A 19,747-nucleotide genomic window follows, 5' to 3' on the forward strand; every position below is an offset into this window, starting at 1 on the left:
TAGAGCTCAAATGTGGGCCTCCCTCAAACAATATCCATGGCTGTCCAATGCCTTTTTGTGTGGAGATTTTAACAACTCGCCTGCCACTCAAGACAATACCACTCATCGTTCTCACATGATCCCCACTGAGCTTCGACATTGGGCAGATATGCTCTCATTCCTGCATGCAGAAGATCTATGGCTCTCAACAAGGGACAGAGATATGGGTTATACATATCATCACAATGCCTTTACTCATTACTGGGCTCGACTTGACAGATGGTATTTGCTGCATGCTCAGCAGTATGCTGATTTTACATGTGCACTATGGGTCGATCATTCCCTCTTGCTATCTGATCACTTTCCAGTATGCTTGACATTATCTATAGCACGTTTGACAGATGATATGCCTTTTTTTGGTCGTCGCCTGCTCCATGTTAATAGTTCTTATATCTGCTTCATCAACAATTTCAGAACATGGTGAGAGTGGCTGTCCGCCCCCTCCTCTTACATGCTCAGGAGGACATGGATTTCGCTTGGATCAGTCTTGTTCATCGCTTGCAGGCTGTTATTCAAGATTATGGACGGAGTTACATGGGAAACCTCAGGCTCAAGCTGAAATGGGCTCAATCTCACAAGCAACAAATGGATGTAATCAGTTCTCATAGGCAGCTTACCTCTTCTGAACAGGATTCTTGTGCTTATGCGGTTCATATCATCCATCAAAATGATCTTCGCAAATTAAAGAAGTGGCAAATCCGAGCTCGCATGAAACCCCTTTTGGATAAGGGCTGCTCCTCCAAAGCCTTTTTTAAAAGTCTCCATGCGGATAGGCGAAAGGAGGATATTTGCAGGATCAAGAAAGATGATGGCACCTGGACCACCTCCAAATCAGAATTGGAATCGCAATGTTCTAGTCCTTTCCCGCATCTCCTTTCTCTTCAGCCTGATCATTTGATGCAAGTGAATGCAGCCAGGTCTCAATTTCTTATGCATGTCCAGCCCATATTGTCTCGGGAACAGGCTCATGCATTGGAGCAGCCTTTTATGCTTAGTGAACTGGATGATGCTTTGAGTTATCTACGCAAAAGCAGCTCTCCTGGTTGGGATGGATTGACTGTCGAATTTTTCCGTGCATTTTGGGGTGATCTCAAGAACATTCTTCTTCTAATGATCAATCATGCTTGGGCAGAACAATCTCTTCCTCCATCTTGGAAACATGGCCTAGTCAAATTGATTCCCAAAAAAAGGTTGTGTGAGACGATGGCTGATTGGCGGCCTATATCTCTTATGCCTGTTATTTACAAACTCATTGCCAAAATGATTGTCCTCAGGGTTCGCTTCTTTTTGCAAGCAGGACTTCATCCTAGGCAGTATGGGTTTGTCCCCAGTAGGCAGATCACTGACAATATCTCCAATGCTTTGATTGCGATTGAGTATGCCAAATATTCCAAACAAGATGTTCTCATTCTGCAAGTAGACATTGCGAAAGCATTTGATACTGTCCATTGGGATTTTATTTCTCAGACTATGCATAAATTGGGATTTGGCCCTCGGCTGGTCCATATCATCTACTGGCTCTATTCTCATGCCACGGCGCAGTGCTTGCTTGGTGGTGGGTTGTCAAGAACCTGGACTATGACCCGCTCAGTGAGACAGGGTTGCCCTCTTAGTTCCTTACTGTATGCCATTGCTACCCATCCGTTACTGTTGCATATGGACCATCTTGCAGATACAGGACAGCTTCATGGCTTGCAAATTCCAGGGGCACAGTCATTTCTTGCACAGGCATATGCTGATGATTCATACTTTATGCCCAGGAATTCTCAAAGTGACATTTCTCATTTGATGCATACACTGAATGACTTTGGCATAGCTGCTGGACTGCATATCAACTTTCAGAAATCAAAACTTCTAGCATTGAAAGAAGCTGATTGGCATGCACTTCTCTGGCACTATTGTGAGGCATCTAGGCTACCCCATTGGCTGGAATATTACCCCGCAACAACAGCTCAAATGGGTGCTTCAAAAGATCAACAAGAAGCTGGAATACTGGCATTTGTCCACTTGGCCTCTACATGTTCGACTTCGGATAGTACAGTCCATCATTATGGCATATGTGCAATTTTATTTGCCTCTTCTTCCCTGGTCTTTAAGCATTTGGCTTCCTATATGTCCCAGGCTATGGAGATATTTTGGAAAAATGGGTGCTTCAAAAGATCAACAAGAAGCTGGAATACTGGCATTTGTCCACTTGGCCTCTACATGTTCGACTTCGGATAGTACAGTCCATCATTATGGCATATGTGCAATTTTATTTGCCTCTTCTTCCCTGGTCTTTAAGCATTTGGCTTCCTATATGTCCCAGGCTATGGAGATATTTTGGAAAAGCAAATCTCATAAAAAGGCTTTGCGACTACTACCTATGCAGTCTATTTGTTCACCCAAGACTCATGGGGGGCTGAATATTCTCAATCTTCAAGTTCATATATTGGCAAGAAAGAGCACTATGATTGCTGATTTTTTTCAGCAAAAACAGCCATGGGCTATTATGTTAGCAGCTATGTGTGGAAACATGACGTCCCATGCATATGGGCATTGGATTACAGATCACTGGGAAGCAGTCATGACCACATTTCAGGGGAAGATTCCTGGTTGTCCTGTTTCTACTGCTTTTATTCATGATTGGAAGAGAATTCTCTCTTATGCTAAATGGACAGGTGCTTCCTCTCATCATGGTAATTCTTTTCGCTTGGAAAGCATCCATTGGAGCAAGGTGTTTAAATCGCCTCTCGCTTTACAGGCACCTATTAAAGCATACAATCTTATGAAATTCGGCATAAGATTTGTTGGCAATGTTGTGGATCAACAAGGTTATATGCTTTCATTTCCACAAGCTTGCAGGACATTCTCCTTGGGTCTGCATCATAGGTCCATTTGGAGAATACTTTCAACTATGTTGCACCCATTTGTTCCGGTTCCTCCACTGTTTGTACAGGACAGATTACTGGACTGGAATTTGACTTCCTTACCTCCTGCTACCCATTCGCTTTCAATGCATAATCTGGCCTCCTCGAAGGTCTACAGATTTCTTCTTCCACCGCCATGGATTGATAAGCATGCCAACACTCTTTGGAATTTGGATAGGCCTTTATCTTGGTGGCAATCACGACTCATGAAAATCTGGAAAGCCAAATTGCCATTGAAACAGAGGCTTTTCTTCTGGAGATGTATAGTGGGAGCTTTTTCCATTGGGGTGAAATTGGCAGCACGCCGCATTGCTTCCCCTTCCTGCCCCCGTTGCTCTCATCACCGCGAGACAGTTCCTCATCTATTATGGTCTTGCCCGCACTCTCGCATATTGATCACTCATGTTTCTCATTTGATGCGGCTTCGGTTTCCCTCTATCAGATTTAGGGAACTCTTCTGGATGTTTGGATGCCTCTCATCTCAGACGTCTCCATTCCTCCTCTTCTTTCACTGGACTCGCTTTTGGGTACTATGGACCATTTGGACACAGAGATTGCATTCTAGGATGGGTCAACAGTTTCCTCAGGCATATGTTTTCTTCAGAATGTCCCTCAAGCAATCCTTATATGATAGTTTTGCTGCAAGGGACTTGGATGCTACTAGCCTTGAAGTGTTTTCTGACTGTTTTTAAGTTCTTCCATTGGACTCTCCTTTGGAGTCTAATGTCATGTACATTGATTTCATGTTAATATAGTAATGTGCTTTCACCCAAAAAAAAAAGTGTGTGTGTGTGTGAGAGAGAGAGAGAGTGTGTGTGTGTGTGTGTGAGCTGGTGCTGTGTGTGTGTATGTGTGGTGTGCTTGACTGAGTGTGTGTTGGTGTGTGAGAAGCGAAGGAGGTCGATCGTGAGGGTCTGAGTGCTCGTCCGAGATCGTGTGGCGCCCGTATTTCTGTCCGTACTTCCGTACGCCTGTCGTACGGTTTCCATACGGCAGTACGCAGATTTTGCGTCAAGTTGACTTACCTTAGTGACTCCGTTCCACCCTGCACGACCTTTCTTACCAGCAGTCTTCCTTCCTCAAGTCTGTACTGTCTCCGTTAATCCTTCCGCACAATCGCCAAATTTTTCGTACGCCTGTCATTTGTCCCATACATCCTGTCACTTGTCCCGTACAGCCTGTCAGTCCTTTCCTGTAACCTGTCAATCCGTCCGTACAGTTCTGTCAGTTCCTCCGTACGTCCGTACAGTCCTTCACTCTAGCGTCCGTACAGCCTGTCAGCCCTTCTTTGTGCCCTGTCTGATTCTCTCCGTTTGATATCTGTTGCATCTCTTAGCCTCCATGGCAGAAGCAAACAAGTATAATGTCAAGAGAGCACTCTCTCCTGAACCCAAAAGACAATCAAGGGAAACCTCTTCCCCCATAGCTCCTTCATCTGAAGATGCTTCCTATGTGTTTGATATGTTGAATGATGATTTTCAACAAAGTAGAAGGGAATGGATTCAACCTGCTCCGGAACTCACTTACAAAATGAAGTTGCCATCTCTTGTGCATCCTTTGAAGAAGCTCTCTCAAACTGCAGTTATCATCTTTTTCCCAGGCAAAATTCCCTCTGCTAATGATGTGGGACAATGGGTGAATTCTCTCCTAGGTGGATGCTATGTAGAAGGAGTCTATTTTGCCTCCCGAGGATTTTATGTTCATCTTTTGGATGCTTTGACAAAACAAAAGATGCTGGAAATGTCGCCTTTATTTTTTGGTCGACAAATGGTGCATATCATGCCCTGGTCCCCTAATAAGGACTATTAGAACCTCATCAAGCATCATTGCCCTGTATGGGTTGAAGTGGTTGATTTTCCAAATTACATGAGAACAGAGCTTCCAGGTTTAGCTATGACATTGGGACAAGTGATCTGTCCCCCTCGTCCCACAGGTAATAAAAATCGTTTTTGCATATTATGGGATACTGATAGACCGAACCCCTCCTCTATTGCAGTTGAGATTGAGGGTGTTAATTTGGGAAAGAAATATTTCACTTTAAAATGGGGCATTTTTGCTGGAGCTTGTTTTTCTTGTCACAAGTTTGGGCATCTTGCTTCGGAGTGTCCCTCTATCCTTCATCCTCCTCCTCCAGCAGCTATTCCTCTGCCATCTAATAAAGGAGGCCAAAAGACATATGTGGAAAAGATTGAAGCTAAAGGAGCAAAGCCTTCAGTTCATACAGGGAGCCAGGCCAATTCAGCTCAGAATAAGGATAAAGGAAAAAGCAAGTTAGGGGAAAATAACTCATCTTCTCATGAGGGATGGCAGACTGCAAAGAAGACGGTGCCTCTCAAACAAAGACCTCTCCAATCTCGTAATTGGGATGCCTCTGCTCCTTCTCAAGGACAATCTTCTACCTCTCCAAGCAACCCCATCTCAAAGGCATGGGTTAATGCAGTCAAGAAGGGTCTTCCCCTTTGTGAAGAAGATGATATTATCAGGGAATTGGATGCTGAGGGTCAGCAAGACCCTGTGGCAATGGCAGAGGCTTGAGGCCTCCCGTTCTTTTGGAGGACCGATCATCTCTTGTATATATTTTCATGCGTGCTTCTCTTAAATGTTTTTCCTATAATATACAGGGCCTCTGCAACCAGAATAAATGGAGGCTTCTATGGCATTATATAAATACAACTCATCCGGATGTTGTGTGTCTGCAAGAGCATAATCAGCATTTTTTTGCTGGTCAGCATGGGTTTTTTTCTGGATATGATATATTTTATTCAGGATCTGAACAATTCTCTGAGCTGTGCATTTTAGCCACACATGATCTGCAACCCTGGATAGCATATAATGATCTTGGTGGACGATGGATGATTATCCAATGTATGATTAATGGAGAGATTTTTGAAATAGGATCCTTGTATGCTTCTCAAAATTCAGCTTCCAGAGCTCAAATGTGGAACTCCATCAAGCAATATCCTTGGTCTTCAAATGCTCTACTTCGTGGTGATTTCAACAATTCTCCTCACTGGAAGGATAATACCACACATAAATCCCATATGCTGCCCTCTGAAATCCAGCAATGGGAACATATGACATCATCACTTCAATTTGCAGATTTATGGACAGCAACTCACCCATCAGTTATGGGATTTAAAGATCATCATAATGCTTTTACAGAATATTGGGCCAGGCTTGATAGATATTATCTCATTCATGCTCAGCAATATGATGAATATACATGTCAAATGTGGACTGATTATTCACAACAATTATCTGATCATACTCCACTTTGGCTCACCCTTTCTTTTGGTATGCCTCTGGATGACTTGCAGCTCTCTTCAGTCAGGAATTTACAGGTCAATCAATTATATCTCTCTCATGAAAAATTCCAGCATATGATCAGACTGGCTTGCAGGCCATTGCTATCCCATGCTCAGGAGGATCTGGACTTTGCTTGGACCTCTTTCATACATCGTATTCAAAATGTCATTAAGGAATATGGAAGATGGTACATGGCAGAAACCAGACAACATATCCAGTGGGCAAAATCATACAAGCAGTATTTGGTACAGATTAGTCATCAAAGATCTCTATCTGCTTCTGAGCAGCATTTATTGTCTTGTGCTTCCTCCATAATTGATGCCAATGATAAACGCAAGCTGTCCAAATGGCAGATCAGGGCCAGAGCTAAACCTATGCTAGATAAGGGCTGTTCCTCGAAATCTTTTTTTCGGAAATTACATGCACATAGACAAAGCCAATCTATCATGAGGGTCAGGAAACCAGATGGCCTTTGGACCCAGACTCTATCTCAGCTAGAAAAACAATGTTTGGATCATTTTCAGCTTCTTTTTTCTCAGCCATCTTCTTCTACACCTCAGGTTGTCTCAGCTCGTAACAGATTTACTGAGCTTGTTTCTCCTATTGTCTCCTTGCAAAAAGCCTCAATGCTGGAAATGTCTTTTTCAGATGTTGAATTGGATGAAGCTCTTAGGCATTTGGGTAAACATAAATCCCCTGGCTGAGATGGTCTGACGGTTGAATTTTTTGAAGCCTTTTGGCCTGAATTGAAGGGTCCAATTCTGCAGTTTATAAATGTAGCCTGGCAGCATCAACATCTTCCCTCAGCTTGGAAGCATGGTCTGGTTAAGCTTGTGCCCAAAAAATCTCTATGTGAGACTATGGATGACTGGAGGCCCATCACTTTGATGCCGGTTATATACAACTGATTGCCAAAATGTTGGTACATCGGATAAAGGATATCCTTCATGATGGACTTCATCCAAGGCAATATGGTTTTGTTCCAAGACGGCACATACATGACAATATCTCTAACACTCTCATCGCAATGGAATATGCAAAATATTCAGATCAAGATGTGTTGGTCATGCAGGTGGATGTGGCGAAGGCATTTGATACAGTACAGTGGGATTATGTCTCTCAAATCATGTTAAAACTTGGTTTTGGGCCAAAGCTAGTTAATGTCATATATTGGCTTTACTCAGATTCCACTGCACAATGCTTTATAGGGAATCATTTGTCTGAGTCTTGGACTCTCGAACGTTCAGTTCGACAGGGATGCCCTCTCAATGCTTTGCTTTATGCCATCGCTTCACATCCTTTGCTTCTTTATATGGATCACATGGTTGATACTGGACAGCTAGAGGGGCTTCAGATTTCTGGTTCACGACCCTTCATTGTATAGGCCTATGCAGATGATTCATTCTTCATGCCAAAGAATAGTCCTTTGGAGATTCGCCTCTTGATGGATACCCTTTCAAATTTTGGGTTGGCAGCTGGTCTTAAAATCAATTTTCAGAAATCAAAACTCTTGCCTCTCAAGCATTGTGACTGGCATGCTATCCTGTGGCCAGGCCAGATTATTTATCCGGAAAACATAGTAAGACATTTGGGCTATCCCATTGGATGGAAAATCAGCAATAAGCAACAAATGTCGTGGGTGTCAAACAAAATTCAGGACAAATTAAAATATTGGAAGATCTCCACTTGGCCTCTGCATATACGGCTTCGAATTGTCCAGTCTATTGTTCTAGCTTATGTCCACTTCTACCTTCCTCTATTACATTGGTCATCTCGAGATCTCACTTCCTTTATGTCTCAAGCCATGGAGATCTTTTGGAAAACTAAGCTTCATAAAAAAGCTTTACGGCTGCTCAAAATGGACTTGCTTTGCTCACCAAGAATGCATGGTGGTTTGAATATAATAAACATCCAATTTCATGTGTTGGCAAGAAGGATCACTATGCTCAAGACTTTTTTCAACAAGAGCAGCCTTGGTCTATTATGTTGGCAATTTTGTGTCGACAGATGAGCACAAATGCTTATGGACATTGGCTAGTTGATCCATCGGAAGTAGTACTTGGCAAATTTCAAGGTAAAATCCCTGGTTGTCCATTTTCTATTCCTTGATTCAGGATTGGAAGCAAGTACTCTCTCACATCAAATGGTCTCCCCATCCTGCTTCTATAGCTTCCTCACTCAGAATGGAAAGTATTCATTGGAGTGCTGTGTTTTCCTCTCCCCTTGCTATTCAACAACCCATCAGAGCTTACAATCTTATGAAAATGGGTATCCGGTTCATTGATGACGTGGTAGATATGCAAGGAGATATTCTCACATATCCAGTAGCATGTCGACAATACAATCTGGGGATGCATCATAGACCTATTTGGAAAGCTATTGCTGATCTCTTACTCCCTCTGGTTCCGATTCTGACATTGAATGTCAGAGACAGGCTTCAAGATTGGCACCTTCAGTCTTCAAATACAAGCATATCCTCTAGGCCTTTGCATTTATTGACTTCTATACAAGCTTATCGATTGATATTACCTCCTCCCTGGATTGCCCATCATGCTAATTCTCTATGGCATTTGAACAAGTCATTAGCCTGGTGGAAAGGAACATTGCAATTGATATGGAAGAAATCACATTGAAGCAACGACTCTTTTTATGGAGATGTATTGTTGGTATTCTTCCAGTAGGGGTGAAATTGGCTCAAAGACGGATAGCTTCACCTCTTTGTCCAAGATGTCACCTTACATCTAAGAGTATTCCGCATTTACTGTGGTTTTGTTCATATTCCAGAGACCTTCTAGACAGAATCTTCTATTTCTTATCTCTCAGATTTCCAGCACACAGGTTCTACAGGTTTTTCTGGATGTATGGCAAACTATCAGCTTCTTTGTCACAGTACTCTCTTTTCTTCCACTGGATCACATACTGGGCCTTATGGACCCTCTGGCTGCAGCGCAACCAAGCATATCTGAATTCTCCCCTTCAGCATCCATATGAGTTCTTCCGAGCCTCGAGCCTCATTGCGGCAGTCTTTATATGATGCCTTACATGAGGAAGATTTGGATGTTTCTTGTATTCAGCTTTTCTTTTACTGCTTCTGATGGATAGGGCTTTGGCTCTCTTTTGAGCATTGCCCAGATGTAAATGAATGTTTCATAATATAAGTATCTTGGTTTCACCAAAAAAAAAAAAGTGTGTGTGTGTAGAGGCGACGATCGTGAGCGAAGCGCAGAGCAGTCAGCGCTGATCTGCGTTGCTCTCCGTACCACCGTACGGTCGTCGTACGATTTCCGTACGAAGCTTCCGTAAGGAATCTGCTCCATCTTACGTCAGCTTGTACCGGCAGTTCCCCTTCTCAAATAACCGTACAGATTGTCCGTACTTTTCAGCGCAGTCCTGCATCTCAAATTCCGTACATCTTCTCCGTACTTTCCCGTACGGCTCGTCCGTACTGTTCCCGTACTAGTTCCTTTATAGTTGACTGAATCTTCCGTGCACAGTCTGCTTTCCCGTACAGCCTGTCAGCAGTCCCGTACAGTTTGGCATTTATTACTTGCAATCTCTCCTTTTGTCCGTACAATTCTGTCTTTTCTTTGTGCCACCGTACAGTGCGTCAGGTCTACCTCCGTACAGTCCGCCTCCCCTTCTTTGTGCTCAGTCCGATCTTTGCTGTTTCATATCTATTGAATCCCTTAGCTGCCATGGCAGAATCAAACAAGTTCTATGTCAAGAGAGCCCTCTCTCCTGAACCCAAAAGACAATTAAGGGAAGCCTCTTCCCCCATAGCTCCTTCTTCTGAAGATGCTTCCTATGTGTTTGATATGCTGAATGATGATTTTCAACAAAGCAGAAGGGAATGGATTCTACCTGCTCCGGAACTCACTTACAAAATGAAACTGCCATCTCTTGTGCAACCTTTGAAGAAGCTCTCTCAAACTGCAGTTATCATCTTTTTCCCAGGCAAAATTCCCTCTGCTAATGATGTGGGACAATGGGTGAATTCTCTCCTAGGTGGATGCTTTGTAGAAGGAGTCTATTTTGCCTCCCGAGGATTTTATGAAGTTCATCTTTTGGATGCTTTGACAAAACAAAAGATGCTGGAAATGTCCCCTTTATTTTTTGGTCGCCAGATGGTGCATATCATGCCCTGGTCCCCCAATAAGGACTATCAGAACCTCATCAAGCATCATTGCCCCGTATGGGTTGAAGTGGTTGATTTTCCAGATTATATGAGAACAGAGCTTCCAGGTTTAGCTATGACATTGGGACAAGTGATCTGTCCCCCTCGTCCAACAGGTAATAAAAATCGTTTTTGCATCTTATGGGATACTGATAGACCGACCCCTTCTTCTATTGCAGTTGAGATTGAGGGTGTTAATTTGGGCAAGAAATATTTCACCTTAAAATGGGGCATTTTTGCTGAAGCTTGTTTTTCTTGTCACAAATTTGGGCATCTTGCTTCGGAGTGTCCTTCTATCCTTCATCCACCTCCTCCAGCTGCTATTCCTCTGCCATCTAATAAAGGAGGTCAGAAGACATATGTGGAAAAGATTGAAGCTAAAGGAGCAAAGCCTTCAGTTCATACAGGGAGCCAGGCCAATTCAGCTCAAAATAAGGATAAAGGCAAAAGCAAGTTAGGAGAAAATATTTCATCATCTCATGAGGGATGGCAGACTGCAAAGAAGACGGTGTCTCTCAAACAAAGACCTCTCCAATCTCGTAATTGGGATGCCTCTGCTCCTTCTCCAGGACAATCTTCTACCTCTTCAACCAGCCCCATCTCAAAGGCTTGGGTCAATGCAATCAAGAAGGGTCTTCCCCTTTGTGAAGAAGATGATATTATCAGGGAATTGGAAGCTGAGGGTCAGCAAGACCCTGTGGCAATGGCAGAGGCTTGAGGCCTCCCGCTCTTTTGGAGGACCGATCATTCTCTTGTATATATTTTCATGCATGCTTCTCTTAAATGTTTTTCCTATAATATACAGGGCCTCTGCAACCAGAATAAATGGAGGCTTCTTTGGCATTATATAAATACAACTCATCCGGATGTTGTATGTCTCCAAGAGCATAATCAGCATTTTTTGGCTGGACAGCATGGGTTTTTTTCAGGATATGATATATTTTATTCAGGCTCGGAACAATTCTCTGGGCTGTGCATTTTACTTGCTTTACAGGAACCTGTTCAAGCATATAATCTCATGAAATTGGGAATTAAATACATCAATGATGTGGTAGATGATCAGGGCTATGTCTTATCTTTAACTCAGGCCACTACTTCCTATGCATTGGGAATGCATCATAGGTCGATATGGAATAAAATTGCTGATTTGTTACTTCCTTTTCTACCTGTTCCTTCTATGGCTGGCACAGACACGCTTATGGATTGGCAATTGCAACCCTCTGCTACATGCTCTCATCCTATTCCTCTGCCTGCCTTGACCTCCATCAAAGCCTACACGCTTCTTCAGCCTGCTCCATGGATTCAGCAATATGCTAATACTCTGTGGCATATCAGGAAGCCCCTCTCATGGTGGCGGAAGAATCTCCAGATATTATGGAAGTGTAAAATGCCTTTGAAACAAAGACTTTTTCTTTGGAGATGCATGAGAGGCACATTGTCAGTGGGAATCACACTTGCCAAACGTCACATTGCACCATCTACATGTTTATGATGTCAGGCTCCTTCAGAGACTATCCCTCATTTGCTTTGGCACTGCCCGGGTTCTAGGAACCTCCTTGGGAGAATTTCATATCATCTTCGGCTCCGTTTCCCGAGTCATAGATTTGGGAAACACTTTTGGTTATTTGGCAGATTTATGAGGTCTTTGTCTCAATACTCACTATTTCTCTCATGAGTGAGATATTGGGCTCTTTGGACAATCTGGAGTGAGCATAATTTGGCATACTTGGGTTGGAAGATTCACAAGTCATATGAATCTTTCCGAGCCTCATTGCGGCAATCCTTATATGATGCCTGCCATGAGGGTGATATACATGCTTCTTGCATAGAGCTTTTCTTTCTATGTTTCTGATCTTTGAGATACTCTCCATTTTGGAGACTTCCCTTGTGTGTGTCTGTGTGTGTGTGGGGCTTTTGTAATTTACTGTTGCAAAATGTTTCTCCAATCATTTCCCCTACTCAAGCTTTGGAATTGGAGGAACCTTTTACTGAGAGGGAACTGTCAGATGCCATCAAATCATGTGGCAGATGGAAATCCCCTGGATGGGATGGCTTGACAGTCGAGTTTTTTCTAGCTAACTGGCCTATTTTGAAGCATCCATTACTATCTATGGTGAATGCTGCATGGCAACATCAGAAAATGCCAGACACATGCAAGAGAGGTCTTGTTAAACTCCTTCCTAAAAAACAAATTTGTGAGTCTTTGGCAGACTGGAGACCTATCACTCTTATGCCCATAATTTACAAAGTCACTACCAAAATGATTGTTGCTCGGCTAAAGGGATTTTTATATGATGGGTTGCATCCTGCGCAATATGGCTTTGTCCCGCGTAGGCATATCACCGATAACATTGCTAATGCCTACATTGGAATTGAATATGCCAAATACACACAGCAAGATGTTTTGTTATTGCAAGTTGATATTGCCAAAGCTTTTGATATAGTTCAGTGGGATTTTATTTCATCGACTATGCAGGCTTTGGGTTTTGGCACAAAAATGCAGCAACTCATTAATTGGCTATATCAAGATAGTGAAGCTGCCTGCATACTTTCAGGAGATATTTCTCCATCATGGACTCTTGCTTGCTCTGTCAGACAAGGATGTCCATTGAGTGCTTTACTTTTTGCCATAGCCACTCATCCACTGCTTCAATATCTGGATCACCTCTTGGACACTGACCAGCTGCACGGTTTGGAGATCCTTGGCAGTCGCAGCATGATTGCTCAAGCATATGCTGATGATTCATTCTTTACTCCAAAAAATAATCGGGCTGATCTGTCCATGATCATGCATGCTCTTTCTACATATGGATTGGCTGCTGGCCTTCGGGTAAATTTTCAAAAATCAAAATTGTTGCCTTTACATGCACAGGACTGGCACAACCTTTTGTGGCCTGGGGAAATTGTCCCTGCTTCTCAATTCATTCAACATCTTGGTTATCCTTTAGGCTGGGGACTCACCCGTTCACAACAAACTGATTGGGTGCTAGTAAAGTTGAGGGTAAAACTTGAATATTGGAAGCTTGCAACTTGGCCATTACATGTTCGTCTGCGAATTACACAATCCATTTTGATAGCATACATACAATTTTATCTGCCTCTTACTATGTTCACTAAGGCAGATTTGGTTTCATTTATGTCAGCTATCATGGAAATTTTCTGGCGTTCAAAACATGGCAAGAAAAGTCTCAGATTACTCTCCATGCATCGTCTCTGTTCTCCAAAGATGCACGGGGGTCTGAACATTCTAAATATTCAAATGCATTTACTTGCTCATAGGGGGAAAATGATGATGCAGTTTCTACAAGGAGATCAGCCTTGGGCTTTTATGATTCGCTCTCTCTTATTACATCTTCATACATCTGCTTTTGGGAATTGGCAGCCTACTCAGTGGGAATTTTAATTTGGCTCTGTCCAAGGCAAGATCAGAGGATGCCCTTTTGTCTCTTCTCTGCTTCTTGATTGGAAACACATTCTTTCCCACTTGGAATGGAAAGGCAGGGACTCTCTCTCGGGCAACTCTTTGAGGGAAGAGAATCTCTTTTGGTCTAAAGTATTCCATCCACCTTTGGCCATACAAGAACCCCGACGTTCATATTTTCTCTCCTTCAAAGGCATTTCATCTGTGGCAGATGTACTTCAAGATGATGGCACAATTCTATCCTTTTCTTTGGCTGCTCGCAAATATGGCTTGGGAGCTCATTATTGTCCTTTATGGCATAAAATTTCAGCAATGCTCCAACCGTACTTGCCGGTACCTCATTTAGAAATTCAGCATCGGCTTGAGGATTGGATTTTACGCTCTCCTTCCTCATATCTCCGTCCTTTGAAGCTTTCACATATCACAGTGTCATCATTGTATAGAGTGTTATTACCTCCACCTTGGATTTCCAACAGAGCAAATATTGTTTGGCATATGGATCGTCCAATGAAGTGGTGGAGAAAAAGGCTGCATCTCCTTTGGCATTACAAAGTCCCTCTTCGACAACAGCTTTTCCTATGGCGAGTTCTCCTTGGCATTTTTCCATCTGGACAGTTACTCGCACACAGACATATTGCTTCAGCAATTTGTCACAGATGCTCGCACTCTACTGAATCAGTGATCCACATCTTTTGGTCCTGTCCAAATACTTCTGATCTCATTGCTCTCATCAGACACAGGCTTCGACAGCGATTTCCTATTGTTACTTTTGGCAGATTTTTCTGGTTGTTAGGATTTCATCCCCAGAGACAGGGTTTTGATTTATTTTTCGTATGGGTGCGATATTGGACCCTATGGACTTTATGGATGGATAGAAATCATAGAGTCTTTGGTGATCCACTATTTTCATCCTTCCTTTTTTTCAAACGATCTCTGCAACAATCATTCTACGATTGTTTTCAGACTCGTTTGATTGATCAGGATGTGTATACAGCCTATACTGAGATCTTTTCTTGAGTAGTAGCTACTTCGCTTTTGAAGCAGCTATGAATGTAATTATTCTATAGAAATAAAGATTTCTTCTCACAAAAAAGTGTGTGGGGCTTTTGTAGAACTCTTCCCGGGAAGTTCACATGCTTATGACCACTCTTTCATTGTATGGTTTGGCAACGGGATTGCATGTCAATTTTGACAAATCTAAATTACTTCCCCTGAAACAATGTGATTGGCATTCTATTCTTTGGCCTGGTCAGGTGGTGCATTCCAAAGATGTAGTCAGGCATTTGGGATATCCCATCGGATGGCATATCACCAGGAAGCAGCAACTAAAATGGATCTTCCAAAGACTTCAACGTAAACAAGAATACTGGAAGATCTCTACTTGGCCTCTTCATGTCAGGCTCAGAATAGTACAATCAATTGTAATGTCCTATGTTCAGTTCTATTTGCCTTTGATACATTGGTCCTCCAAGGATATTCCAGCCTTTATGTCTCAAGCTATGGAGATGTTATGGAGGATAAAAACTGCTGTCAAAGCATTAAGATGGAAATGGTGTGCTCTCCTAGGATGCATGGTGGACTTAATGTCCTCAATATAAGATATCATGTGCTTGCAAGGAAGGCGACTATGCTCCATACTTTTTTCCGCCAACAGCAGCCATGGACTTGTATGCGAGCATCCATGTGTGTCAACATGAGGACTTGTGCTTATGGTCATTGGACTACTGATCATTGGGAGGTTGTCATTGGCAGATTTGTAGGGAAGATACCTGGCTGTCCTTTCTCTACTGCTCTGATACTTGACTGGAAACAAGTCCTTTCTAAGGTCAAATGGAATCCTAATAATTGCTCGCGAACAAACTCAATGAGGAAAGAAAGTATTCATTGGAGTGCCATTTTTGACATTCCGCTCGCTTTGCAGGAACCTGTTCGGGCATACAATATCATGAAATTGGGAATTAGATACATACATGATGTGATAGATGATCAGGGATATGTCCTATCCTTTCCTCAGGCCACTACCTCCTATGCATTAGGAATGCATCATAGGTCTATATGGAAGAAAATTGCTGATTTATTACATCCTTTTCTACCTGTTCCTCCTGTGGCTGACACAGACAGGCTTACGAATTGGTAATTGCAACCCTCTGCTACATGCACTCATCCTGTTCCTCTTCCTGCCTTAACCTCCATCAAAGCCTATAGGCTTCTTCAACCTGCTCCATGGATTCAACAATATGCTAATTCTTTATGGCATATAAGGAAGCCCCTCTCATGGTGGCGGAAGAATCTCAGGATGTTATGGAAGAGTAAAATGCCATTGAAACAAAGACTTTTTCTTTGGAGATGTATGACTGGTACATTGTCAATGGGGGTCACACTTGCAAAACGTCGAATTGCACCATCCACATGTCTAAGATGTCAGGCTCCTTCAAAGACTGTTATTCATTTGTTTTGGCATTGCCCGTGTACTAAGATCCTCCTCAGCAGAATTTCAGATTATCTTCAAATCCGTTTCCCAAGTCACACATTTGGAAAACATTTCTGGCTCTTTGGCAGATTTATAAAGTCTTTGTCTCAATACTCACTATTTCTCTCTTGGATGCGATATTGGGCTCTTTGGACAATCTGGAGTGAGCATAATTTGGCATACCTGGGTCGGCAGATTCACAAGTCATATGAATCTTTCTGAGCATCATTGCGACAATCCTTGTATGATGCCTGCCATGAGGGTGATATGGATGCTTCTTGCATAGAGCTTTTCTTTTTATGTTTCTGATCTTTGGGATACTCTCCATTTTGGAGACCTCCCATCATGTAAATTTATGATCATATAAATATATGCACTGGATATTACCAAAAAAAAAAAGTGTGGGGGGCTTTTGTTGCTCGGATGCAAGCAGTTATTCGAGATTATGGCAAATCATATGTGCAAGCCACAAGGGAGACTGTAGCACATGCCAAATTTACTTGTCAGAATTTGACTAAGCTTGCTCATCTTCGCCCTTTGTCTTCAGAGGAAAGCATGCTCTTATGTCACGCTCAATTCTCTCTTCAATCCAATGATCGCAAAAAGCTTGCTATATGGGAAACTCGATCCAGACAACGGGCTTTTCTGGATAAAGGCTGCTCTTCCAAGCAATTTTTTAACAGTTTACACTCCAAAAGACAGGCTGCCAATATCTGTCGGATCCGGATGCCTAATGGTTCTTGGTCAACATCTCGTTCAGAGCTTCCTGATTTATGTGTGCAGCACTTCTCCACTCATTTTGGGCATGTGGATACTATTTCTCCTTGGGTCGTATCTGCAAGTCAGCTTCTTTTGCAGCATATTCATCCAATTATGTCTGATGCTCAGGCTTTGGAACTTGAACATCCCTTTACTTAAAGGGAATTGTCTCATGCACTGAGATCCTTGGCAGATGGAAATCTCCAGGATGGGATCGTCTCACTGTTGAATTTTTTCTTGCATTATGGGATCTTCTTAAATTCACCTTGCTGCAAATGGTAAATACAGCATGGCAAAATCAGCAGATGCCTATGTCATGGAAAAAGGATCTTCTCAAGCTGATTCCAAAAAAGTAGCTATGTGATTCACTTGGTGATTGGAGGCCAATCACGCTCATGCCAGTCATTTACAAGATCATTGCCGAAAATGGTAGTTGATCGAATTTAAGGTTATTTGCATGATGGGTTGCATCCCTCCCAATATGGCTTTGTTCCACGTCGCCATATCACAGATAACATTGCCAAAGCTTATATTGGGATTGAATATGCCAAATACACGCAGCAGTATGTTCTACTCTTGCAGGTAGATATTGCAAAAGCCTTTGATACAATTCAATGCGATTTCATCTCGCAAACTATGCGAGCTTTGGGGTTTGGACAAAAAATGCAACAGGTTATTTACTGGCTTTACAGAGATAGCAATGCAGCTTGCATTCTTTCTGGAGATATCTCTGATGAGTGGACTCTTCGTTGTTCGGTCCGCCAGGGATGCCCTCTCAGTGCTTTACTATATGTCATTGCTACTCATCCTATGCTGCAATATATTGATCATCTTGTGGCTACAGGATCACTTCATGGCTTGGAATTGGATGCTAATCGCAGCATGGTTGCTCAAGCTTATGCTGATGATTCTTTCTTTACCCCGAAGAATACGCCCCATGATCTTGGTGCCTTGATGCAGGCCCTCTCTGTTTATGGTTTGGCAGCTGGTCTTCATGTTAATTTTCAAAAGTCTAAGTTGCTCCCTTTGCATTCCAAAGACTGGCATAGTCTATTATGGCCTGGGGATATCATTCCACCCACTCAGTTTGTTTGTCATCTTGGTTACCCTTTGGGGTGGGAACTCACTCGCCGACAACAAACTGATTGGGTTTTGGCTAAGCTTCGAAAAAAGCTTGAGTATTGGAAACTGGCAACCTGGCCTTTGCACATTCATCTTCGAATAGTGCAGTCCATCCTTGTGGCATATATTCAATTTTACTTGCCATTAATCATGTTCACTAAGGCAGATCTTACATTTTTCATGTCTGTCTTTATGGAAATCTTCTGGCAATCCAAACATGGCAGAAAAAGTCTCAGGCTGCTTTCGATGCATCACATTTGTTCTACCAAGAAGCATGGTGGATTGAACATCATGGATATTCATGTGCATATTCTTGCCCACAGGGGAAAAATGTTGCTGCAATTTCTGACAAGGTGATCAACCTTGGGCTCTTATGATTAGGACTCTAGTCACTCATATCAGTATTTCTACGTTTGGTCATTGGCAACTCGATCACTGGGATTTCTTTTTTGGTTGCATTGATGGCACTTTGCCTGGCTGCCCTTTTGTCTCCCGCTTGCTTCTTGATTGGAAGCATGTTCTTTCTGATCTGGAATGGAATGGACAGGAATCTTTGCTTGGGAATTTTGTGAAGCTGAAAGCATTCATTGGTCAAAAGTCTTTCAGCCTCCATGGGCTTTACAAGAACCTCGACATTCCTACTTTGTCTCGTTTAAAGGCATCACCTCAGTTGCTGATGTTATAAATGATGCTGGCACTGTGCTCCCCTTTTCTCTAGCAGGCACTACATATGGATTGGGCTCTCATTATCGTCCTTTGTGGCGACAAATTACTTCTATGCTGGAAGATTGGACTTTGACCTCTCCTAGATCCTCTTCTCGTCCTTTGAGGCTATCTCAAATTACTGTACCTGCAATGTATAAAATCCTTTTGCCTCAACCTTGGGTTTCAGAGAGAGGTGATTCTGTTTGGCGAATGCATCGCCGAGCCAAGTGGTGCAGGAAAAGATTACAGCAACTTTGGGCTTATAAAGTACCGCTTCGGCAACAGGTTTTCTTTTAGTGAGTTCTTTTGGGAGTGTTTCCATCTGGATAGCTATTAGCTCATCGACACATTGCTCCTGCACTTTGCCACAGACGTTCTGCTTCTTCGGAGACTATGCCTCACTTGTTTTGGCATTTTCCGTGCTCTCGTGAATTTTTTGATCTACTTCGACAGTGTCTGCGAGCGAGATTCCCATCTGTTCCGTTTGGAAAGTTCTTCTGGCTATTTGGGTTTCATCCATCCAGACCAGAGTTTCATCTTTTCTTCGTTTGGGTTCGCTACTGGGCACTATAGACTTTATGGACATATAGGAATTGTAAAGTCTTTGGTGATCCTACTTTCTCTCTGTTTGGCTTTTTTAGGCGTTCTTTGCAGCAATCTTTCTTTGATTGCTTGCAGACCTGATGCATAGATCATGAGGTCTTTTTGGCATATACTGAAATTTTCAGTTGATGTAATTGTAGCACCTTATTTTGAGGCTGCTACTCATATAATATAATCAATCAAAGATTTCACCCCCAAAAAAAAAGAGTGTGTATGTGTGTGTGCGCGCGCGCATCTAT

The 19,747-nt window shown here is 42.6% G+C and overlaps 1 protein-coding gene and 1 pseudogene across 1 annotated transcript in view; one reads left to right on the forward strand and one right to left on the reverse strand.

The window, feature by feature from the left end:
• ALDH6B2 (aldehyde dehydrogenase 6B2) overlaps window positions 1-19,747 on the reverse strand; it is a 128,873-nt gene that overhangs the window by 49,217 nt on the left and 59,909 nt on the right. The gene's annotated exons all lie outside the window — the stretch shown is intronic.
• LOC147885211 (uncharacterized) lies at window positions 8,059-16,628 on the forward strand (annotated as a pseudogene).

Source organism: Dipteris shenzhenensis, chromosome 26 (assembly GCF_047967505.1).
Source record: "Dipteris shenzhenensis isolate YYH24624 ecotype China chromosome 26, Dip_SZ_1.0, whole genome shotgun sequence".
In the NCBI taxonomy this organism is placed as follows: domain Eukaryota; kingdom Viridiplantae; phylum Streptophyta; class Polypodiopsida; order Gleicheniales; family Dipteridaceae; genus Dipteris; species Dipteris shenzhenensis.